Source organism: Chrysemys picta, chromosome 3, assembly GCF_011386835.1.
Source record: "Chrysemys picta bellii isolate R12L10 chromosome 3, ASM1138683v2, whole genome shotgun sequence".
In the NCBI taxonomy this organism is placed as follows: domain Eukaryota; kingdom Metazoa; phylum Chordata; order Testudines; family Emydidae; genus Chrysemys; species Chrysemys picta.
Window position 1 is genome coordinate 32,031,946 of NC_088793.1, and position 26,538 is coordinate 32,058,483.

At 43.6% G+C, this 26,538-nt stretch overlaps 1 long non-coding RNA gene across 1 annotated transcript; it reads left to right on the top strand.

Moving 5' to 3' along the window:
• Nucleotides 1-14,891: 14,891 nt before the first annotated feature.
• Nucleotides 14,892-26,216, top strand: LOC135982194 (uncharacterized). The gene is made up of 2 exons (XR_010599434.1): nt 14,892-14,942; nt 25,241-26,216. It is a non-coding gene; the product is annotated as an uncharacterized LOC135982194 (long non-coding RNA).
• The last annotated feature ends 322 nt before the right edge of the window (nt 26,217-26,538 follow it).

Below are 26,538 nucleotides of genomic sequence, written 5' to 3' on the forward strand. Positions count from 1 at the left end.
AGCCAACTCTTTTAGGACTCTTGAGTGCAAGTTATCCAGGCCTGTTTATTTAAAAATATTTATCCCTTGTAGATGTTGCCTAACAGCCATGGTTACTAATGGACTGGAAAGTACTTCATCAGCCTCACATGGTATGAATACATCATTCTGTTTACTAATTCCTAGCCTAAGTCTTAAAGAAAGACTGTGGTAATTGTATTTTCTGAATAACTCTTGGGGGCATATCTATTTAGGATTTTCTATAGTGCCTACCAGCATAGTGTGCAGATAAATTAGATTTCAATAGAGAGCCCATAGTGGACTTTTGTAATTTTCTTTTGTTCTCCCTTTCTTGATTAGAGGAAATTCTGCCTAGGATATTAGGAAGTTTGAGAGGAGGGAGAGCACTTTTATTTGTTTTTTATTTTATGTGTGTCCCTAAATGCTTATATGGGATATCACCCTAGTATCAGAACACCTCAAATTCTCCAGTTATGACAGAAATTATTTATCAAAGAGGAGAGCCAAGGAAGGAGCCCTAAAGGTGGTCAGATTCTGGTTTAGTCTACCTCGTCTGGAAGTTTATTCCACAGCCCAGTCTCCTTGACCAAGAACACTTTATCTTTGGCTCCCATGCACTATCTATTGAGGTTTTCATACTATATTTATCAAACATCTGAGCTTTAAAGATGAGCCAAAATAAGGAATGAATTTTCTGAAAACTAACCCCAGTCTTTGGAAGTTGGGATAAAATGTGACCCAATTCCAAACCACCCCTGGCAGGAGTAGTACAAAACCAATAACCATCAGATGAGGTTTTACAAAATTAAAACCGCTCCCAGTTTGGCTTATCTTTAGTTGCAGTGTTGCTCATATCCAACAGGACAGATGGAGCCCCAAAGTTATAGTTGCAAAAGGTTTATTTGCACCATTCCAATTTCCAAATAACCTTAATTAGAATTTCCAGGGACTGCAGAATTTTTATTTTATTTTTTTATTAAGGCTTGGATCTTCTAGAACAAAATGCTGTGTACTGATAGCACAGCAACTCCTTAAATACCGTGGAATAACAAGCAGCTGTGCAAAGCAGTCTTATGCGTCACTGAAGAATACTGAGTTTAAATCAAATTACCCATGGGACTGTATTCATATAAAACCGTTTTAATTATGGGACGCACAAAAACCTCAATGATTTTGATTTTCGGTTTTCTGTAACTTAGACCTAAGGTGCCTCAAGTAGGTGTTGAAATATTAAAGCACATTGAATTAATGGCCACCTTTAAAAAATTTGGTCTAAATCCAAGGTGTCACAGAGTCTGTGGCAGACTCTCTGTTGCCAGACTCCCAGTCCCATGCTTAAAAAGAAAGTATGCATCATCCCTGCTTCTAAAGAGCGGCAAGTAAATTATGTGAATTTCAGCTTAATCTTTCTCTTTTCTCCCCACCTATTACTATTGCTTAGCAACCTGTTTCAGCTTCCCTTCAGTTCTCTTTTCTTATATCAGTTACTTAGTCTGAGCTTAATATCCCATGGTTAACTCCGGTTTTCCTGCCACCTTATTTATTAGAACAATTAGATTCTCTTTGGCAAGCAAAGCTGGGCAAACAATTCATGTTAAAAACTCAAACCAACACATTACAAACCATTACAATCCATCCAGGTTCAGTGAGGCGGGAAAACTGGGATGTATATTCCAGTTCCGGTCTACCCACTCCTTCCACATGCCAGTTCCTCCACCCAGCAAATACCCCCTTAACCTTTTTGTGACTTCTTTGTTGTCCAGTGTCCTGCAGCACTTTGGCAACCAACTGATCCACCTCCCACTCATAACCTCTTGATAACCACTTCTCCTGTCTCCAGTTGTCACAGAGCAGAAACAGTCAGCCCACAGGACCTTCAGGGAGCAGAATGCTTTCTCGCTTCAGCTGTTCAGTTAGGGTTGCCAGGTGTCTGGTTTTTGACCAGAACGCCTGGTCAAAAAGGGACCCTGGTGCCTCCGGTCAGCACTGCCGACTGGGCCGTTAAAAGTCCAGTCGGCGGAGCTGTGGGTCTAAGGCAGGCTAGTCCCTACCTGTCCTGGCACCATGCTGCGTCCCGGAAGCGGCCAGTAGGTCCGGCTCCTAGGCAGGGGAGTCACGGGGCTCCACACACTGCCCCCACCCTGAGCACTGGGTCAGCACTCCGATTGGCAGGGAACTGCGGCCAATGGGATCTGGGGGGCAGTGCCTGCAGGCAAGAGCAGTGCGCCAAGCCTCGTGAGCCCCCTGCCCAGGAGCCGGACCTGCCGGCCGCTTCTGGGGGTGCAGCGCGGTGCCAGGACAGGCAGGGAGCCTGCCTTAGCCCTGCTGACCCGGGAGCTACCTGAGGTAAGCCTGCACCCCAACCTCCTGACCCAGCCCGGAACCCCTCCCAAACCCGGAGCTCCCTCCAGCACCCCAAACCCCTCATCTCTGACCCCACTCCAGGGCCTGCACCCCCAGCCAGAGCCCTCACCCCCCCGTACTCCAACCCCCTACCCCAATGCCTGAACACCCTAGCCCCGCCCCTTCCCCGAGGCCCCGCTCACTACATTCCCCCTCCCTCGGTGGCTCGCTCTCCCCCATTGTGAGTGAAGATGGGGGAGAGCGAGCCACTGAGGGAGGGGGAATGTAGTGAGCGGGGCCTCGGGGAAGGGGCGGGGCTAGGGAGTTCGGGTTTGTGCGATTAGAAAGTTGGCAACCCTATGTTCAGTAGCAGCAGGATCCAAAGTGTTTCACAAGTCCCACTGCTACAGCAGTGTCTGTTTATATCACTCTAGTAGTAGAGCCTAATTCATGTGCGGTTCCCTAGGATAAATTAGGGGAAAGGGTGATTGCAGGCACACTGCTCCACCCCACAACAAAATCATCAACATGTGACAGGGGGTGGGCGAGGTGCCTTGACCCTATTGAGGGGATAGCAGGGCCCCATGGAAAGGGAGGGGGAGTTCTTAGCAATGAATGATGTGACAGGGAGGCAAAGTTGTAGAAAAAAGATCTTTATTAAAAATTCAGAGTGGACAGTGTTACATGCTAAGGCTCTTCAGTCTGAGGCCTGGTCTACACTAGGGTGGGGAATCGATCTAAGTTACGCAACTTCAACTACGTGAATAACATAGCTGAAGTCGATGTACTTAGATCTACTCACCGCGGTGTCTTCACTGCAGTGAGTCGACTGTTGACACTCCCCTGTCGACTCTGCCTGAGCCTCTCGTGGTGCTGGAGTACAGGAGTCGACGGGAGAGAGCTTGGGGGTCAATTTATCGCGTCTAGACTAGATCCGATAAATCAACCCCCACTGGATCGATCGCTGCCCACCGATCCGGCGGGTAGTATAGACATACTCTGAGAGATAGCAGCTTGACCTCTGCTTACATTTCTAAATTCTGAGCCCCTTGGTATCTCACCAAACTACATCCTTCCTAAAACTTGACCCTGTTTCTCCAGTTCCACTCATCATACTACGTTTTTGGATAGAAACCAGGCAGAGCTCTCCAGCACCATGTTGTTTCAACAGTAAACAAGGTGAAATTCAGCCATTTTGGATGAGTTTCTGTAGAGCAGGGGTCGGCAACCTTCGGCATGCAGCTCATCAGGGTAATCTGTCGGCGGGCCATGAGACATTTTGTTTACTTTGACCATCCACAGGCACGGCCCCCCACAGCTCCCAGTGGCCGTGGTTTGCCATTCCCACAGCTCCCATTGGCTGGGAACGGCAAACAGTGGCCACTGGGAGCTGCGGGGACTGTGCCTGCGGATGGTCAACATAAACAAACTGTCTCCTGGCCCGTCAGTGGATTACCCTGATAGGCCGCGTGCCAAAGGTTGCCGACCCCTGCTGTAGAGTATAGGAATAGGGTAGTAGCTCTTTAAATAATTTGTGGTCTGCACTGTGTTCTATGTTTTAGAAACTACTGGATACCTGCCAGAGCATGAGTGTATGCCTAGCTAGGTTTTGCATGTTATATGTGTATTTAGCAGACATGGTTATTTGGACCCCACTGTCCCTGTGTGGTCCCTTCATATTATGTCTGTTGTGTAAAGAGCAAAAGACACAACAGGTAGCATGGCTGAATACTATATTCAAGTTTTCTCCCTGAGGGCCCCCTCATCAGCTTATGAGATATTAGATCGCTCCCCTTTTAGCGTCTGAAAGCAAAGTAGAACTGAAGCAGCTATACCAATTCAAGCATTAGTAACAACAGCAGTGGTTGGTCTAGGGGAGGGACTGGGCAGATTTCTTTGCAGTGAAGTCCAGTGTTTCTCAGGAAGCTGACCCTCACTGACAAAGATCACGCCTCACAAGCATTCTCTCCTCACCTACTTACAGCATTCATTACTGTTCTGTTCCAGCCAGTCACCTGAAAAGGATGAGATAATAACCAGCAGAGAGAAGCCTTAAAATGAATGGTGTGTTAACTCTTACTGAGGCACATGGAAGCAGAATACAGGCAGTCTCCTGCTTGCAATTTCAGTTTCCTCCCATTTATTTATGAGTGTCCTAACTTATTTGATGCATTTCTCCTCTTTCTGTTCACAAGATTGTGATTTTCAGAGATTCATTTCTAATTAATTACCAAATCATTTCTACACATTCATTTTGATCTGTAGCCTGATCCTTGTGTGAATTCAATATTTGCTATTCAAGCTGTTCTGATTTGGACACATAGGCCTCATGGTATGATTGACTTTGATGATTAGTTATGTATAACGCATAGAATCAGGCTAGTGTTGTAGATATTTTCAATTCTGCCCTAAAACATTCTGTCGTGTTAAGATTCACTGCTTCTGTGAATATTCCAGCTAGCACACTTGTTTGCTTGAATATTCCTAAAATAACTAACATAAAAAGAGCATGAACACAGTTCAAATATTTGCAAATAATTTTTTGCACTATACATTCAACTCTAAATATTTGGAGTGCTAATGCTGATACGAGTCAGGAATGGAGGATGACTCTTATCATGGTATAAATAGTACAGCATACACAGTCACCCAAAAATAAATTTCATGGGGAAATATTTGTATTCTAATCTGTAGTATAATCTTGCTGTAGGATAGGGTGACCAGATAGCAAGTGTGAAAAATCAGGACGGGGATACGGGGGTAATAGGCACCTATATAAAATAAAACTTCAAATATTGGGACTATCCCTATAAAATTGGAGCATCTGTACACCCTACTATCGGGTCATATTAGATAAGGTAATGTACAGCTAAAATAAAATAAAATCAGTTTAACAGGGTTTTTTCTATCCTATTCAAACTAAATATATCTTTATTTAGAGAGAGAATGTGTGTGTGTCATTTTTGTCCCTTAGTATAACTGTGATAAAATGTAGTCATGTTTGTCTTGTTTGATAAGGATGACTTAATGGAAATATTGTTTTCACTTCAGTGATTTTCAGTATTTGGCTGGTGGGTAAAAGGCATTTCCTTGCCAGCACCTAGGACATCACATATATAGAACTCAGTAAAAATTATTGCAAACTAAGGGCCAAATCCTGCACCCTTTGAAGTCACTGGGAGTTTGATCATTGACTTCAAAAGGAGCACGTGCAGGCCCTATGTCCACTTGGTGGGAAAACTGAGAGATGCCAACTTTCAAGGTGGCAGATTAGAAGCCCAACCTGCTCTCCTCTGTGTTCACATGCTTGCCTCCCAGCCAGTTGAATGGGAATTGGAGGATAGGTCTTTATGTGGAGTATCCTTGAAAGTTGTTCTTGCCTAGGTCATTGCTTATCACAAATCTATTTGTATTGTAGAAATTCATGGCATTAAGCAACCTAATCCCAGGTTCAAAGCATTCAATAACTTCCCAGGCCACAAATGTATTTTCCCCATCTATTTACTGTCTTCAGTTCACATTATCACATTGTCAGTGTTCATTAAATACCCTACTGAAATGGAATTGTCTCAGAGCCAATCAGAGACTGGGGATGCTGTACAGCTACTAATGATTGAACGGCCCAGCAAAACCCCAGAAACCTATAACTATCCAGTGCTCAGAAAGCCTGTCAACAGACTGATGTTTTCTAATGCAGAAGCTGTGTCTAACATACAATGCAGATGCATTTCCCTAGCCCTCAGGATCTCTGTGAGAAATATATAGACATTATTTAGAAGCTTTCAGTTTTCCATAAGCTCTAGCTGTATTATCTGAGGCTATGAAGGAATGCAGCAGAAAACATAAATGTTTTTTTCTTTCAATTGGTAGTCAGATTTTTTTTCTTCCTTCTTTGCAAATCATTCCATTGAACATAGTCCGCACACTTCCCATTTGGGTCTCTGCCAAAAAAACAAAATTTGAACTGCAGGAAATGGATGGACTGAGCGTATAGTGAAGAAATGTTCAGCCATAATGTTTGAGTTTGCAGAAGAAACTGTCTGTTGCCTCCAAAAGTAAATGCCTTTTAAGGAGCTCTACTGCAGAGTACTTTCTCTGAGCACTGGACTGGGGTAGCTTTCATTTCCTGGGATGTTGCTCTTCTCATTCAGTGAGTGCTATTTTGCAGAAACACTGTACATTAATGGTGTCAGTGCCCAATCACTGTTTGGTGTATGCAAGAAAAAACTGGTACCCACATGGCCCTGCCCTTCCTTATTCATGTCTGAGTAGCACTTGGCTACTTCTGTGGTCCCATGGAAATCACACATAGAGTAATCAAGATGAAAAAGGGTTATGACAAATATTGCAACCCCATGCAGTATCTTTGGGCAGCTTTGTATTAAATGTATTAATGGTTTCTGTTTGATTGTGTTCTACTGCAGGTGGGAGGCTTACCACTGCTCCTCAAGGAACTAAAAACAGTTGGGGTGAGTAGCACAAGGATTGTAAACAACTCCAGACCCTCCCCCCTTGTGTGGTTTGCACATATGCAAGTGCAAGTTGAGTTTTCCAGAGACTAGAAAACAAAACAAAACAAAAAAGGGGGGGAGGGGGCTTTTGGTATAAAAGAATGAGCTTGAACTGTCACAGGGCCTTCTTTCTCGACCAGTGAATGGACAAGACTTTTGTCCAAGGGAGACTCAATTCTGAAGGGTTGGAAGAACTTTGGCCTGCTAAGACTGATGGGCATGGGCGGAGGGTAGGGGAGACTGGGGGAGGCTGTGTCTCCCCAAACAGTCAGGTGTGGCCCCGCCCACACTCCGCCCCCAGGGCCCTGCTTCAGCGTTGCCGCTGGGCTCCAGGGGCTGGGGCCACGCCACCGGCCTTCCCGGACCTGGGAGGACTGCAGTGGCCGCCTGCTCTCCCTCCTGGCGCTCCGGGGCTGTGCGGGGAGGCAGCAGTGATATCACAGCGTGCTCTCCCTTCTGGGACTGGGGGGTTTGCAGGCACTAGCCAGCCTGGGGCAGGGGCCGCAGTGGGGGGCTCGCCTTCCCCAACCCCTGGTTTACGTACCGCCCATGCTGATGGGTGATTCCTGTCATGTTTAGTGTGAGTTTAAATCTGTTCATTGTTTTTTCTGTGTTTTCTGTGTAATGATTTTGCCCTATAAATAAATGTGCTTGCTTGGAAAGAGCTGTTTGGTCACTGGTTAAAAACACTGTCTTGGGAGAGAAAGCAAAGCACAGGTGCTGGCTGTCAGGCATATTGGCTTGCTGGGGATTTTGCAGTGTATGGCAGGGGGCTGTGCAGACTTAAAACCCACAATCAAAATGGAGTGGGACATGGGTCCCTGCCCAGAGACAGATGGTGGCTGAAAGCCTGAGGAAATACAAGTGCAGTTAGCCTGAAACTCTGACCAGGGTATTGGAGTCTGGCCAGGTGAGAGTGGGAATAATCCTTCCTGTGCAATCCTAACGGTAGATGGAGGGAAATGGGCATGTGGCATCCTCATGTCCCATAGAATTCTCACAGTGTAGAAGGTGACTCTTAAAATGGCATGGTCACTATTGATCTTTGGTTGTGACAACATGTTTTCTACTTTGACATAAAAGGTGAGATGTATTTTACTTATGGGCTGAAATGAAATGAAATGAAAGTGGTGACTGAGGGAGTGGGGGAAGCATCATTTCCCTCCCTAATGGAAAAGTCCTATAAAAACCTTTCTGGGAAAGATCTATAGGATTTAATGGAGAATGATAACATTTCTGTAGGTTTTTTGAATCATCCTTTAGAACTTAGGGCCACTGCAACTCTGTGCAGCCCCACTCAAGTCAAAGGTGCTCCATGAAGATGCTGCCAGTTGCAGAAATCAGACTGTAAGTTCCTTAAGGCTGTGACCTTGTCTTCATATTTCTCCAGCAAGCACAATCTGGTGTTATTGTAACCTTTGGGTGGGCTAGAGTTCACTTCATTTCCGTCTCCAGCAGTGGCGTAGCCAGATGGAGGGAACAGGGGGAGCGATTAAAAAAAAAAGGCGCCACCCACCGCGGTGCTTTTACTTACCCGGCGGCGCTCCGGGTCTTCGGCGGCGGGCCCTTCACTCACTCCGGGTGTCTTCAGCGGCACCGAATGACCCACTGCTGAAATGCAGCCGAAGACATCCGGAGCGAGTGAAGGGCCCGCTGCCGAAGACATCCGGAGCGAGTGAAGGGCCCGCTGCCGAAGACATCCGGAGCGAGTGAAGGGCCCGCTGCCGAAGACATCCGGAGCGAGTGAAGGGCCCGCTGCCGAAGACATCCGGAGCGAGTGAAGGGCCCGCTGCCGAAGACATCCGGAGCGAGTGAAGGGCCCGCCGCCGAAGACATCCGGAGCGAGTGAAGGGCCCGCCGCCGAAGACATCCGGAGCGCCGCCGGGTGAGTAAAAGCACTGCAGCGGGTGGCACCTTTTTTTTTTTTAATTGCTCCCCCTGTTCCCTCTGGATGAGTAAAAATTAAAAAGGCGCCAAGAAATTGACAAGGCGCCACTCATGCTCCGTGGGGGAGCGGCCGCTGCCCTGCTCCCCCTCTAGCTATGCTACTGGTCTCCAGTGCCTTAAAAAAAAAAACAACTTCCATAGAAAGTAGCTGGAGACCCCGAGTTTGGTCTTGAAGGATTTTCAGCAAGGATTGCACAGGAACTAAAGAAAGAAATTTAATTAAATAACTTTATAAAAATCTTATGATAAAGAAACAAATAATCTATTTTTTAAAACATGACGTGGCTATTTTATAATCCACAGACATTACCTTCACAGTTATACATAAACATAAATAAAGAAAACAAATTAAAATCTGAACACTTCAGTCCCCACAGAAATACAATGAGAAGAAACTGAAAGTTCCCAAAAGCTTAGGTTTTGTTCACCTAAGTCTCAGTTAGAGTCTTTAATCACCAAATCTACACAGTCGGCTAAATCTAAAACAGCATCTTTCCTCCACTTGCTTGTAGGAATCTTCAGTTGGAATCCATGCAGACTCTTCCTCTGCTGAAAAATTACTCTTTCCCCATTACTACTGTGAAAGTAGAATAAATTATATTGTTAAAATAGAATGGATTAAAGAAATGCTGTATGTTCCTTTAAGCAGGAATAAGAAATGTTAAAATATATTGTCAGAAAGAAAAACATTAAGGTATGAAACAATGGGTCCACTTAAGCTAATGGTGGGACATTAACAGGAGATCAGTAATAGTAAGAAAATAAGATATGTATGTCTAAGCCCCAGGTAAACTTATCAGTTCTGCTTCCTTTTGTTATCTTGTTAAGTCTGTGCCCTTTTATCTGTATAAATAAGATAGTTTGAGTCTTGTATGGTGCTCACATTATCTGGGTGTATTAGCAGAGCACTTTGCTAATAAACAGAGTGGTCTGACAAATTGTGAGTCCTGAGTCTGACTTTAACAATTTGGAGGTCCCACTGAGATGGCAACTGTCTTCACTGGGGCCGTGTGATTCCTGACCGTTTTTGTAGAATGACCGTGGCAGCCGGCACCTGGGCATTTGGCCCGAGCGGTCCTCCGCCGGAACGGAAGGGCGCACGACCACAGTAAAGTCTTTGCCATTGAACCTGTTGGTTCCCACTCTGTTCTGGTAGGGATCTCGGGATCTGACATCAGGAATCTGGTCAGGTAATTATTTCTGTGTTTTGTCCGGACTGAGGACTGTCCTGTCTCTGTGTCTATCCGTCCTCCCTGTGGAAGTGTTTGAGTCTGGGTGCCGTCTCCATCTGGGATCGGTCGACCAAAGGGTTCCTGTCCCCGCGGTCTGAGTGAATGAAATCTGCACAATCGCAGCCGCACCACACCTTGGGTAAAACCCTTGGTGTGAAAGCAAGGGTGATTGAGGCAGTAGCCTGTGGGCTCCTTTTGTGTGTTGCACCGGGCATCGCTCTGACAAACCCGAATTTCATTCTTGTGTGATTGGTGTGTAAAGTCCTCCTGTATGGGTAACCAGACGTCTAAGTCGGGACAGTTCCCTAAAGGAACACCAGCTCATTTTATGCATTTTAGGAAGGGTACGGACTTCTGTAATTTTCTGAAAAAATGGTCTAGGCTAACTCAGGGGAATCCCAAAACTCAGAGGTCACTGTTAGAATCTTGGAACAAAGACCAAGTGAACGTCTTAAAAGACAAACTCGTCCAAGCTAAAACTAAATTGGCTAAAGGAGAGATTAATTGTTTCATGCAGTGGTGGGAAGATGCAAATCACAGGTAAACAGAATCAAAACTTGACTCTCTCTAAAATTCAAATAATAAGTTAAAAGCTTTATTGAAAACCTCCTCTTCCACCACCAGACTGAACGCTCCCCTTTACCCCGTTCTCTGAGAAAACTTGGATCGATCCCAACCCCCTTCATACTCCCATCTCATTATAAAAAAGAACAAAAAAAAGCCCCTTGTTAAATTCTGGGAACGACGATAAGGAAGATGCATTAATTGGCTTGGCAGCCTTGCGTCGGATCAATAGATGGTCACCAACCTCCCCAGTTCAGAAACAACTCCCAGGGGTCTCCAGTTCAAATCAGTCCGAATCATCCAATACTGCCCAGACCCATTCCTCTGGTACCGCTCCAACCCATAAAGAAAAAAAAAACCCATTCCCCCAAAACCCTCCAGTCTGCCTGACTCCTTTGCTTTCCCCCATACATGCAAAAATAGCCTGAATACTGATTGGCTCTAAAACTATCCAGGCTTCCCTCCGAATCTTGCATACTGGGGGCCAACAAAAGGGTCCCACTTGAAGCTATAAACCCTGGACTCGTACAGCGCTCCATTCAGTTGTAAAAGGCTTTCCAAAGCCCCTGGAAAATCCTACTAAATTTGCAGAGAAATTTTTGTTAGTGTGCAACACCTATGAACCCTCTGAGGCAGACCTGTGCAAGCTACTTGTAACCCCTAGCGAGCATAACAAATGGGTCACAGCAGCCAATTGGCCCGTCAGTGAGCGACACTCTACTTTGCCAGACCCTGGTCCTGACGCTGAATACCGAAAAAAAAAAAAAAAAGAAAGAAAGTAAAAACCGAGCTAAAAACCTACATAAGGCCATCCCTCAAGTATGGACTCCTAAAACCAACTGAACAGCCATACATTGCTGTAAACAGCGACAGGAAAAAAAGCCTGGGCAACTATCGCACCCAGCTGACTGATGTGATTGATGTTTTTCTGCAACATTCTGGTATACAGCAGCCGGGTGAAAATGGACAGGGTGCCCTGGCTCAGGCGTTAGTTAATGGCCTCCTACCTGCTATTGGCAATATGCTAAAGCAAATAAGTGTTGGGTGAAAGACCAAAACCATGACAAATTGCAAGTAGTGGCAGAGCACTGCCACCGCACTCTAAAAGGAAAGAAGAAACAATCCTCCCAAAAGTTAATGGCCCAGGGCAGGGCAAACAGTATCGGGGACAGGGACGTGGTTGCGGGAGGGGCAGCAGGGGCCATAAAACTGAATTTTCGGGTTTTTAAAATGTTTGTAATTACTGTAAGCAGCCCGGACATTGAAAAAACAAGTGTCCGCACCGGCCTAATAGCTCTGTAAACGACCAGCTAGACCCCCTGTCGGCACAGCCCGACAGTCCCCAGTCTTACTTTGTCCCACAGCAATAACGGAACGCCGGGGAACCTCAGGAAATTTTAGCTCCTTTACTACCTCTCACTCCCACGGGTAAATGTGTTTTACTATCAATAATCTTTCTCTCCCTTTCCTGTTGTCCCTAACCCCGTAACAATTCTGGCTTCTATCCCACCGGGTGCAACTCATTTTACTGTTTTTAATTTGTGCTCTGCTTTCTTTTCTGTCCCGGTTCACCCTGACTCCCAGTATCTTTTTGCCTTTTCTTACAAGGGGCAACAGTACACATGGACCACGCGCCCTCAGGGGTATACTAAAAGCCCATCTTACTTTTCCCAAGCATTAGCCCGAGACCTCGCTGACCTTGTTTTCTGGTCCGGGTCCACACTAGTCCAATATGTAAATAATCTACTCCTCTGTTCCCCTTTGTTGTCTGCCTCAGAAACTAATTCTTTAGTTCTCCTTACTGCCCTAGCAAACAAGGGTCACAAGGCTTCTTGCTCTAAGCTACAGCTCTGTCAAGCCTCTGTCACGTACCTTGGCTTTCTCCTCTCCCAGGCTTCCCGTACACTTTCTCCTGCCCGTGTCCAAGCTATCCTTAGCTTTCAAAAGTTTTTGGGCATGGCTGGATTTTGCAGGCAATAAATTCCCCAATATGTCTCGCTTGCAAAACCTCTCCAGAAACTCACTCGATTCTCTGTGCCTGACCCCATGCCGTGGCCCCCTGAGGCCAACTTTGGCTTTGTTTCCCTCAAACAGGGTTTGGCTTCTGCCCCCTCTTTAGGGCTGCCTAACTATTCTAAGCCTTTTACCCTTTTCTGCCACAAACAATCTGGGTGTGCACTTAAAGTTCTCACTCAGATGCACGGAGACAAGAACCGCTCAGTGGCTTATTTCTCTGCCACTTTAAACCCTGTTGCCCAAGGCTTGCCCCCCTGCCTGCACGCTGTGGCTGCCGCGGCGCGCCTAGTCGAAATGTCTAAATCCCTTGTCCTCCACTTTCCTCTTACCCTCATGGTCCCTCACTAACCTCACCCTGCTCCAAAACTCTGCCCCAGGAAGTTGAAGTCAGCAAAATTCATACAGGAAATAGAACACAAATGTTTAATAGTGATGGTAATTTACCATTGAAATGAGATTAGCAAAAGATATGGTACATTCTCCATCACTGGAGTTTATAAACCACAATTGAATGTCTTTCTAAAACACATGTTCTAGTTTAATCACAATTTATTAAACTAGATGGAGGAATTACTGGTGAAATGGTTAATGGTTCCTTTAACCTTAAAATCTATGAACAGGCTTGGAGGGTTATATTAATAAGTATTCTCCCAAAGGGGAGATGAAAATAGTTCCTGAGATTGTATATATTGAATGAACCTGAAGGCTCTGCTAGTGCACCACTTATGCCTAAAGCAGGCCCTGAGGTCAGGGCTGAGGAACATTAGTAGGGCAATGCATTTACCACTTATGTGTCTGTTCTCAGGAAATCAGAGGACATCAGTCTCCAGGGCTGTTGAGCCAATGCTTTCCATTAGCATGAAATTCAGTCAAAAAGAAAATCACTCAGACAAATATGACTTTATAGTTTGGATTGCCATTTGGGAGAGTGCACTGATTAGGACCAAAAATAATCCCCGTGTCTGTGGGCTAGGCAGAGGTGCAATTGCACAGGGACTGCTCTCTGACTATTCACTAGGGTGCAGAGCATCCAAATTGGGGTGGGGAGTGAGAAAGGCCTTGTCTTTGCTTTCTAAACACTGGCCTGTGGAGCAGAAGCAGTGCATTGTGGGGAGGGAGGGAGAATATGGTGCACCCCATAGAGGTGTATAGCGCAATCCTTCCTCTGGAGTGGTGTAGTTCTGTCTTGTGCTTTAAACTTACTTTGTTAGGAACCAAGAGCCAAATTCTGCAGCCCTTACTTAGTTAAAACTCCCTTGAAGCTAATTGATCTTAATTATAGCAGAGATTTTATAAATAGCAAAATTGAAAAACAAATAATTCTTTGGCTCACTCACTAGACATCCTTATATAACAACAATGGTCTGCATTTTTATCAAGAATATTACTCCAGATATCAAATATCCCTCATAAATAATCCGGTAATATCAGTCTTTCATCAGAAGATTGCTTGCTTAATCCCATGTAGGCAGTGACAAATGCCACATTGTGTCTGACGTGGCCATTTCTCTTGCTCTCTCTCGTTATATTCATTTGGAATAAAAATGCAGTCTACCCTGCTGAGTAACCTTTACAATGGGTAGTGCTTCTGGGATGTGGTTCCAAAAAAGACAGAGCAATTCAGACTTCATTTGAACAGAAACCAATTCTTTTAACTGGATAGCATTTCCATAGCAAATGTAATCATTTAGTACTGAAACATGAATCATTGCTAATTATTATTTTGAATATAATTTCTCAGCACCAAAAAGTGTGCTAGATGCCTGCCAGCACAAATTAATAGCACTTTGCTCCTGGTCCAAAAAGCTTACAATCTAAGGTCCCAATCCTGCAAAGATCATTCAAAGTCAAGAGGACTTAGGTTCCTAAAGGCTAGATCTGAAAGGGGACTTAAAATCAGCATTGCCAAGCCTAATGTTTAGTTACCCTGCTGCCTAGTGGAATCCACAGCCCTGGGTTAGGCAGCCCGTACAATGCCTAGGGAGAATGTAGCCCCTAAGAATGAGATCCACAAAAGCCTGCAAGCTGAGCAGGGAGCTATCTAAAATAGCCAATAGAAAATGTGTGTGCCTGAGCCCCACCTCTCAAAGAAAGGTAAGTGCCTAAATCTGGGTCTGAAGAAGGCCTGTGTTCAGGAATTGCAGCTATAAACCTCTCCTGGTGTTAGGCACTTAAGCCTCACCTTGCAAAAACAAACGAACAAAGAGGAGGGGCTGCTGCCACCTGTTTCTGGTTAGGGCACTCACCCAGAATGTAGGAAGACCTGGGTTCAAATTGCCCCTCTGCCTGATGTGGAGCAGGGATTTGAAGTAGGTCTGCTACTTCTCAGGTAAGGACCCTAACCCCTGGGCTGTGTCTCAAACTCTCTTGCTGAAAGTCTTCTGCTTTGTCTAAGTCACTGTGTAATCAGTGGACCCAGGTGTTGAATTTGGGTGTTTAACATCCCAGCTAACTGCCCTAATAACTGGGCAATATAGTCACCCACTTTTTCTCTGGCCCAATGACTATTAAATATTTCAGGACTGAGGTGGCTGTGTATATGCCCACCAACAGATATGTAGGTGCCAAGGGGACTTTACCAGTGGAGTCTTAGTTGCCTAGGGGCTTTAGGTGCCTACAGTGTTAAATGGCAGCTGAGATTGAGGTTATATGTTTTGGACATAGGCATCTAAAGTGGCAGTTAGGTGTCACACTTTTTTCAAATGGTATTCCAAAATTGATTGGTGTTTTGGCTTTTTGAGGTCATTATATAAATATGCCATTCACTTTGCCAAAAATCACAAAGTGATGGTCCAACAGACAAGATGTCTTTGGATTTTAAGTATGATTTAATTTATACTGTCTCGAAATCTGTTTGGCTGGAATGATTTAAATTAACATTTCCCGTCAATGGATTGGAACGCCAGTCTCAAGAGACAGCTACCCATGGACATCTTACCCTATTTCCAACCATCGCTAATATTTCAGCAATCTAAAAGGGAAAACAAAAGTCCTTACTGAAAATTTCACTTGTCGAGTGGTATGTTACCTATCTTCATTTAATAGGTTAACGTATGGATGCAGGGATCATACTGATTAGAGACTCAGGTTTTTGCTTTATAAGGCTTCAAGATAATGGATGAACATAGTATTAAGCTGCCCCTCATGCATAATCCTTGCCTTTAATTGTGATCAGGGCTGGCAGAGTGAGGGGCAATTTGTCAGAGACTGGTTGCAGTCCATTGTTTGCTAGAGCATGGTTAGATTCACAAGGGTCCATTCTGCATCAACATGCTGTAAATTATGTGCTCATCTTTGTGGCCACTGATCAGCTGCATGAAAAAAGCAGTTATCCTCCCTGCAGATAAAAACTGAAATAAATGCTCTCCCTTAAAAGCTCAATAAATTCTCAGGCCTGGCAAGCATTACTGATGTCCTTACATTGTGTTGCTTGGAAAGGAAGATATATTTGTCTTAGCAAGCATCATGATGCTGGCTCTGTGGAAGAGAAGACGTATGTATTTAGGAAAGCAGGTTTGAACTAGTATAAATGGTGAATTCTCTGTAACTTGAAGTCTTTAAAACATGATTTGAGGACTTCAGTAACTCAGCTAGAGGTTATGGGTCTATTACAGGAGTAGGTGGGTGAGGTCCTGTGGCCCGCAATGTGCTGGATTAGATGATCACGATGGTCCCTTCTGGCCTTAAAGTCTATGACAAAGGTACATAGGACAGCTAAGCATGGAGTGCTCCTCATTGCTATCTGTAAATAATGAACGATTGGATTCTTTCAAATATAACTTAATATAGTTTCAGATATAATTTTTATAAAATGTATGCATTAATTGTTATGTACCCCATGTAATATACCTGAACACATTCTGCAAAAATTAAAACAATAGCAAACACTAATGGAGTCAATATGTCCAGCAAAAACAATCTGCTCATCCTTTCCCAGCAACAGCAAATACTATGCCACTTAGAAGGCCAGATTAAACAGGTGTGTCTTGCATTGCATCCTAACGTCTGGCTGTTGTGGATTGCAAGGAGAAAGTGAGTTCCAACAAGTGAGGGGCTTCCATCTTCTCAGAACAGCCTGCTGCTTGTCCCTAGGAGTCCAACCTTGGGGGCAGTAAGCAACGGTGACTGAGCTGAATGTAATCAATAGTACGGGGGAGAGGGGATATAATGCAGTATGTTGTATGAACAAATGTCTTAAACAAGTATAATGATATTTAAATCGATCTAGAAAAGATATGAAAATGAGACCGGTGACTAAAAGAAATAAGCAAGTGAATAAACAGGACAGATGAGGGATTAAAAGGAAAGAGGACCTAGAGAAAAGGAAAGATAGGTAAGGGTTGGATATATACATAGCTTCCAAAATTTTAGATCTCATGCAAAAAAGTCATTGATGAGGGTGTTTAAGCAGTTTGCAGAGCAGCAGACTATAGTGTACATACATATGACCACTCCCCTTAACTTCATTCGCAAGTGATATAATCACTCAAGGGGAGTGGTCATATGTATGTACACTATAGTTAATTTTGAAAATGGAATTTAGGCTCCTAAGTCACGTAGGTGCTTTTGAAAATGCTTCTATTCGAGACATCCATATATATAATTCAGATGGAACCTTTACAAGCATGCAGTCATATGCGTGTTTGCTGGACTTGTGCATCCATTGAACAAAAGTCCCACCCTCATACAAATATTCATGGGGAAAAAACGTAAGGGCTGAATGTTTTGCCAGGCTAAAATACAGGCCACCTACCAAATAGGCTTCTCCTCTTTCCTCAGAAAGGAAGGCAGCTGGAAGTTCGCCACTGGCAGTTAGGCTCAAATGAATCTAATGTTGAGGCAGTTACTCCCGCCTTAGTGTGGAGTGGAACGAGGAGGGAGATGGTGAGCACTTGCCTGCCTCCCTTGTTACTGGGGCATAGGAGGACCATAGATGTTTGTCTGCACTTGGGGTGTGGTCTGAAACAGAGGAAGGAGGGTTGGCATGTACTGGGGAGGAAGCATGTGTTTGTATCATGGTATCCTGGCCTGTGTCCCAGCCTGCCTATCCCTGGTATCATTTGCTAATAAAGGCACCATTCAGGTTTTGATTAGAGACAGAAATTGTTCAGAAAACCTTTTAAAAATCAGAACTGTTTCCTAAAATATACAAATGAACCATTAGTTCCTCACTTCAAATCCATATAATTGTCTGGGCCTGTGGCACGTTCCTGGTCAGATGACAAGCTCGTTGTCAGCTCAGGAGTCCAGGGCAGCCAGCACAAGAGCAGAACATGTCTGAGGCCTATTGCTGAGTACTGACCAGTTGCCTCTGGACCTGCCCCTCGGAGTCACCCTCAAGTCTTTGCTCTGGGAATTGGGGCTTCTTGATTCTTCCCTTCAATGTGTGTGCTATGGGCAGTTCCACAGACCCTCGATGGGGGAGGTAGCTTGAACCAGAGATGAGGATCATGTTCTTTCACTCAGATCAAAAGTGGGAAAGGCTGAACAGCTGCTGCTGACATCCACTTAGGGATGGCAGCTGTGGGAATGCACATGCTCCACCTTTCTTGCCCAGCCTGTGTATAGCATGGTGAGTGCTGGCAAATGAAAGATGTTTACAACAGAAAATGATGGCAGGCAGAGGCTCAAAGTAAAGCCTGCTGAGCCACAATAACTGTGCTTATCCTAGGTAGAGGCAAAAGATGAGACTGGAGAGGGAGGATGCTCTTAAATGCAGACCACACATCCTGGCTGTTCAGAATCTGAACCCAGAGCTGAATATTGAAAATGCAAGTGAATCTTTAAAATAGCTGTCACCAAACCTCCAAGTCTGAAAACACTCATACCTGGGGGCAGGACAGGAATGTTAAAAACCACAATCTGAACCTTTCCAGAGGAGAGGTGGAACTAGAGCCTCTGGTGTGAGTGAGCAGGATGGGGTGGAAAGTGGGTGAAGCCTTGCTTCTGCCCTTTAACACCCTGGCTGGCATAGTAATGCCAATAGGCCAGGGAGAGAATGCTGCACCAGGTATAGACGTCTCAGAGTCACAGCTTGCCTTCCATTCTGGTTTAGGCACAGTTCAAACAGCACTCATGGCAAAACTACAGCTGAGCCCTTAATAATAGTGAAATCTGCCTACGTTTGCTCTTACTTTCACTTGATACTGATTATTTCTTGAAGTTCTAGGCAGCACAGGTCTGTTGTCTAATATCATAAAAACATTATGGGCATCTAATGTTCTCTAATGTCTTTATTGTAGCAGATTGCTCTTTGATAGGCCAGTTGTTAACAAGCTCTCTTGTAAAGGAATGTTTAACAACAAGAGTACAAGTGTAAATACTACCTCATTCTTCCACCTCAGCCAAGTCCCACTGGAACAACCATAATTCTGTCAGGAGACAGCCTGACTGCCTGTGATGATGTTTGGCATGAGTCAGAGTGGGGGCAGGAAATTAAAATTTAATCAAGAAACACAATGTAAGGATCATCAATTAAAAAAAAAAATCACACTGTCATGTGAAAATTGTTTTACCAGCCACTGTAACAACCAAGATTACCATAACTGAACGGGATCAGAGGCAAAATATTTTTCTCCACTTTATTTACACTGTGGGTTTGCAAGGAGCCTGTATGCAATAAGTTTCACTGTAATCTGCTTCTCCTGTTTACATCATATATTTTATACATAAGACACAGTGAAACAGAGTCTAAATGGTCCAAAGTAGTGCTATTAATTATTTGCATTGCAGTAGAGTCTAGAAATTTTCACAATGGTCCCTTCTGGCCTTAGAATCTATGTATCCCAATCAGGGATCGGGGCTCCCATTGTGTTAAGTACTGTACATACACACACAGACAGTATGGGTCCTGGCCAAGGAACTCACAATTTAAGTGGGCGAATCATTTCCCCCCATTGTACACGTGGGGTTTTTTGTTGTTTTCGTTTTACACAGCAACGGGCAAGAAAGCCTTTTAAAAGATAGGAAAATATGGTTGTGAACCCACAAAAATTGGTAGGGGATTTGAAGGCAGGTGTAAATACCTGAAACTGCTTAATTCAATTTTTTTAATTACTAGATTTAAATTGATACACTGAAGTAAATGATTCCTAATAATATAATATCATTAATGGTTATAAAGTGCTTTGAGATTCTCAGATGAATGATTCAATAGAAGTAAACAAACAAACCTAAATTAATTTGACAATTATTCTATAAACCAAATTCATTCGTTGTGTGAAACACAAGGTATATCTGTTACTGAACTGCAACTAAACCAAAAGTGAACTGGATAACTCAATGGCCAAATTGTCTGACTAGATATGTTATTATGCAGACCATTTCTTTTGTTTAATCTGACCTTTTCTTCTCTCTGTTCTTCATAATCTCCCTTTTAATTAGCCTGTTGATTGGGGAATTTCACACAGACCATGCTGAAGGGAAAATCCCTTCCTCTTTTAAGGAGAGGTAGGGGAGGGGGGATGTCTGGAATCTAACTCCCTTGGGGTCTCAGCCAAACGGGCACAGACTTAGGAGTTTTCTCCCATAAATGTATCACTGTCAGGATTGCAGTTAGACAGACACCTGAAAAATGCCTTAGGACCTGAGTAGAGAACTAAAAGTGCGTATTAAATTTATGACACAGAGTGCAGAAAACATCATGGTTATTGTGACAGAGGGTCTGGGTTCTGTCAGTAATTTATATTTCAAAGCAAGAGAAGGTGGGCAAGAGGGATTTATAATTAGGAAAATCCATTCTGTCTATTTGAGAGGGCACTATACAAACTGAATTCAGCCAGAGTGAAGGCATGGTCTAATACCTGTAGCCAAGAACATGAAAATGCAAATCAGAATTCATTGACCTTGACTGGTGAACATCGCTAAGTCATTGAATTACATATGTGAAATACAGTAGTTGGAACCAGGAAGATGGGTAGTGTGGCTGTTATCAGAATAACGAGGACAATCATCCCCATCCTCATGCAATTTTTGCATTTCCTCCTGCAACTGACCAAACACTGTGTTGTAGCCATGCTGATGTATCTTCGCTTCCCCCTGTAATAAATAAAGTGTGTGTGTGTGTGGGTGGGGGGAGCTCCCTTTGATGGACACCCAGCCAGTTAGCTGTAAAATCCCTCCTGATAGCTGTTCTTTACTTGCTTTACCTGTAAAGGGTTTAAAAGTCTCTCAGGTAAAGGGGGAAAAAAAGTGGGCACCTGACCAAAAGAGCCAATGGGAAGGTAGAACTTTTTAAAATTGGGAAAGAAACTTTCCCTTGGTCTGTTCACTCTGGGCTCTCATAAGCAGCTAAACCAGGTATGATTACAAGTCATCAGATCATGCCTAGAACTACTTATCTGAACTCCAATGTGTAACTACATCAGAATATTAACTAGAGGCGATTAGGGTTATTTCTTTTATTTCTTATTGGCTTGCAGACTCCTCTGTGCTAACACCAGATGCTTTTGTTGCTTGTAACCTTTAAGCTGAACCCCTAAGAAAGCTATTTTGGATGCTTGATTTTTGGAATTGCTCTTTTAAAATCTAGCAAAAGCCTAAGTTCTAGATGTATTTTCTTTCTTTTTGTTTTTAATAAAATTTACCTTTTTTAAGAACAGGGTTGGATTTTTGGTGTCCTAAGAGGTTTGTGCATGTTGTTTGATTAGCTGGTAGCCACAACTAATTTCCTTTGTTTCCTGTTTCAGCTCTTCCCTGGGGGGAGTGGAGGTGAAAGGGCTTGAGGGACAAGCCACAGGGAGGAATTTCCAAGTGCTCCTTCCTGGGTTCAAAGTGGGTTTTGTTGCATTTGGGTGGTGGCAGCGTTTACCAAGGCAAGGTCAGAGAAAAGCTGTAACCTTGGGGAGTTTAATAAAAGCCTGGAGTGGCAAGTATTAATTTTTAAAATCCTTGCGGGCCCCCACCTTTTGCACTCAGAGTGACAGAGTTGTGATTCAGCCTTGACACCCCCTCACTTGAGAGCTGACTTTGATCAAGGAACTTGATAAGCAGGTCTGGAGGAGATGGGAAAGGATCTTTGAGACACAGAAGGGAAAGGCTGCATCAGCCTATCTGCAGATGGTCTGAAGGGACTGATTTGAAGAGATGTAAGATTTTTCTGTTCCCTGAATATCTAATCAAAGGGAAGCATACCGCTCAGGGCTTTGCAAAGTGTTCAGATGAGGGGTTTTTTGGTTAGTTTTTGTAAGCCATTTTGTTTTACTATAATCTTCTCTCTTCTTTTAATCTTTTTAAAAATAAAAACTACTGTTGAAGGGGTAATTTCACACACCTGGCCCCAAAGAGATGAGAATTCCTCAATCTCAAGGGAGTGGTGCTGAATAGTAAGGTGTTTCTGGAGCCTCAATCCCAACCAGAGGTCTCAGGGTGAAATCTGGGCCACATCGCAATCAGTGGCAAATCTCCCACTTACTTTAGTGGGCCTGTATTTCACTTGTCGTCAACAGGCACCGACAAAGATGTGCTCTCCTATTGATGTGTGTCACCAAAGGGATATGGGTCACACACAAGGGGAGAAGAACTACAGAGATGCAAGGTGACGATGGGGGTGCAGGTGACAGTTACAGTAATTCACTGTAGTGTCTTCGTAGTCATTCGCTGTTTCACATATTGAAGCTTCAATTGCTAGTGCATGTAGTGGTTGTTAAGTGTGCACAGTTTGAAGCTCTCAAGTTTTTAGGACCGCTCCCCAGGCTGCGTGAAGCAGTGCTTCTCCATTGACTGAAATGGAGTCCACCATTGAGGATCTGGTTCATGTAACTAGCTCACAAGTTTTATCGTGAGTAAATTGGACTTCACAGTACAAGGACTGGCCTTTTAAAACAAAAGAAATACTGTGGTCATGAGTGAAGAGTAGCACCTCCTGAAAACGTATTCAGTTAAAACTTGTATGTGATTGCTGTTCATTTGGTAAGAAAAAATTAGATGTCAGAAAAGCCAGCAAAAGCTTTTACCCAGAGTGATTTGATGGCATTTTGTATTGATGGAATGCTGCCCTCTGGGCCTGTAATCCTAAAATATAATATAGATACTCTCTGAAGTAAGACTTCTTTAGAAATATGGTTGGAGAGAGACTGCAGAGCTACATAGATTGGAGCATAGTGTCTTCCCAAATAAACACAGCACAATTGATCTTGACGTGTACTATATTGTTCTTATCTGAAAGAAATTGAATACAGAGCCTCTTGCAGCAATTGAAAATAAGTCTAGTGAAACACAGAGGTTACACTCTCAGGGCACGGACTGTGGATTAAAGTTTTGAAGTGCAAATTCTTTTACATTGTTTTTGACAGAATTCTGCTTTTAAACTGCACAAAGGTTCAGCTTTCACTTTGATCCTGATAAGCCTTATTAATTTATTTTGATTTATTTCTAGGCACTTGTATGGCACTCATTACTGTACCTGAAGTGTCTTATTGCTTCACAAACATTAAAGAATTTACTCATGCGAGATAAGGAAGTATTACTACTCCATTTTAAAGACAAGGAAACTGAGGCAAAAAGATGAAGGCCAAACTCCAGTGCCTAAAATAGGCACCAAAGTCTGAATTTAGGTACCAAATAAATGGTCTGATTTTCAGAGGTTCTGAGCTCCTGCAGCTCCCATTGACTCTATTGACACTTATGAGCGCTCAGCACCTTTGAAAATCAGACCACTTACTCAGGAATTTAAATATAGATTCAAGTCCCCACTGTAAGAAAATCAAGTTAAATGTCAGCCCAAAACCACACAGTAAGTCTGCATTCGAATAAGGAATAGAGCCCAGCTCTCTTGATTCCCAGGCCAGCTGTGCTCATTAGGTTGCCTGGAGACTGACTCTTCTGCAAGCCCTCATTCCTTCATTCATTTTGAGGGCATAATTTAACTGTAGCTCTTCTTTGTGTGAACTGCGGTCATCTCGTCCCCCTCCACTCCGGTCCTCCTCCCCCCCCCCCCCCCCCCGCCCCACCATTGTAAACTGCACTGGAAGGCCTGCACTGGAGATTTCTTGAGAGAACCAACAGCTTCTTCCCTGACAGGAGACTTGTTCCTCACTGTAGAACTATGCTTCATATGGCTGGAAGAACTTCTGGTGCCAGAAACATGGAGCTCACAGATAGGCCTTGAAGGGCAGAATCCCTCTGCCCATTTCCCAACTGTCTTAGAAAGACGCAACTTGAGAAGAGAATAGGTAACTCTCTCTGTTGAACTGTGTCTCAGAATGCCATATCTGTTCTCCCTCTAATCCCTGGCATTGTCCCACTACCCCTAAAGTCATCCATTCAGTGTTTATAGTCATGGGGAAGGAAGCAGGGATTTTCCTCCCACTCTGATGACATGGCAGCTCAAGCTACCTTTGCAACTCCCCAACTTTGTTATGTTTTTATCTTGGATTTAACCCCAATTTTTTCCTGTTTGGAGTATGTACAATACATAGGACAAGACTGAAAACTGATAATCTACGGTTGCCTCATGTAATTAAGTTGAGGAAGAGGTGTGCTGACTCCTCCTCAGGGTCCCACTATGGCAAGGAATGGAAGATACAGAGGCTGCCAGTCATGAAACAAAACATAAGAAGAACATAAGACAAGACAATGAAAGTTTAGAGTAAGAAATGGTGCCTCTCTCCCTTCCACTCATTCTTTGAGAAGATTATGCAATTTGAGTGGGATGAGTTAGCCAAGGGCGAATGCTTCAGCAAGCATATGTCAAAGTAATACTATCTTCTGAATGACAAACAAAGCCTCAAATAGAACAGGAGTACTTGTGGCACCTTAGAGACTAACAAATTTATTTGTGGGCTACAGCCCACTTCATCGAATGCAAGATTGGCTAGTTGGGAAAAACTAGTCTGGCCCATCTATCTGGCAGCCTGTATTACCAGGGAAGCCCGGGATGTTTACCATGAACTCAATGCTGAGGAGGCCAGGAGCTGCATTTCAGTGAAGGCTTCCCAAGATGGGTCATCAAGAGCAAAGAAATCTCTTGGTACTGCCCCTGGACTGAGACTAAGATTTCCTCCACCTCCAGCAACTCCTTTCCACTCTCTCCATTTTATACATGGCATCTAGGACCTGTAAGTTTAATGAGCCCCAGTTTCATCTGTTCTCCAGTCATTTACTCTAAGCCAGTCTGGATCCCCACTCTGATATGTCATGAAACCTGGATTATGGGCTCTAGCCCTATCCAGAGAAACCCAGCCAACCTCTCTGGGGGCTTCTGTGACCCAGATAGGTACTTTACCCCCACTTTCACAGTGGCTCTGGGACTCCCTGTGCAATCCTGTCCTTCTCAGAAGTTTTACATTTATTTTCCATTCAGTCTTTTCCATCATCCTCTTCTCCTTTGTGTTTCCCTTGTTAGCTTCTGTGTGGGTTACAGTTGCACAAACAGAATGATTTATCAGTGAAGAGGTAATGCAGCCATTAAAAAGCATTACTGTGGCTAAAACAGAAACATGAAGATTATGACAATAGGTTCCCTGTTATCTGGCACTGTATGGACAGAACAAAACAATGTATTTGCAGTGGACTATGGCTAATACACGTGGAAAGTCATTAGCTGGTATTGATGGGTTGAACGAATTAACAGAAATGAAAGATTGCAATGCTATAAATTAAAAACTGTTTTTTTTTTGTTTCTTTAAGATACTTCTCTTTCTGAGCAAGAGACCAAGAAACTGGAAAAGAAATGAGCAAATCTAGAGAATTTGAACATATATTCTTCATTTCAATTCTTTCTCACAAAACACTAAGAACTAAAGTTATTAAGAGTTTGGGCTAGATCCACAAAGAGATTTAGAGGCCTGACACTTTCGGAAGAACAAAGAAGTGGGAGTGCTAATAAACTTCCTCCTCTCTCAGCCTTTGAAGCCATCTCCCAGAGAGATATGCATATACAAGTTCAAACTGGATTCTCCAGAGACCAACAGACCAAAAAAAAAAAAGACGTTTGGATAAAAATCTGGGTTTTAAATTGACTCAGGGCCTTCCTCTTGATCCAGCAAATAAACAGGATCCCTAGTCCACTGAGGGGTGCAATCTTTAGGGGAGGTTTGGAAGGACTTGACCTACTGAGGCCCCATAAGACTGTGTGCTTGTTCTTGGCAGAAGCTCTGATGAACGTAACCCCACCGTATAGGTTTCTTTGTGGTTATATGCCTGGTAAGCTTATCAGCATGTGTGTAGGTTCTTGTTATTGCTTTAATGTGCCTTTTTTTTTTTTTTTTTTGGTAATGCTTTTTACCTTAAGAATAAAGCAGCACAGTTTTTTTTTCTATCTGTAGCAATCTCTCTGTTCTGACTTTCTGAGGAGAAAGCAAGCAGGCCTGTTTAGGCAGATTGTCTTTGCTGGGAAATACACCGAGAAGCAATGAATACAGAACAAATACCGAGGCACATGTGTATCTGGTGTTTACACATCTATTGAAACATGAACTCCATGCAATGATGTTTAGAGTTTATGCAAGCAGTTTGTATCTGTCAGGCTCTGCATGCTGCTTTACCTACTGTTTCAATGTCATACTTAATCTTTAAGTTTCATTGCTGGATGTATATATTTCTGCTTAGTAACTGTAGCTTGAATAAAGAGAACTTCATCCTGTTATGCCAATTACTGCAAAAATGACATTGTGGCATTTTTGAAATACATATTTTACAAATCAGTATCGTTCTAATTCCCTAATTGGTGCAAGTACCAACAAAGCTGTGGATTTTGGATTAAACTGGGACTCGAAGCTTAATAATGATTTCCAGATTCAGATGACAGGCTTGCTCACCTCCAGAAAGTTCATCTGAAATTCACTCTCCTCCCTACTGAGAGCCACTTCTGTGCTTGCTGATCAAAATGAAAACCATAGAGGAGGCTTTTTGTATATAAAAAAACTATTAGTATCTGGTATGAAAATGATGACCTACTTTCAGTAGACCTAACGTAATTTTAATCC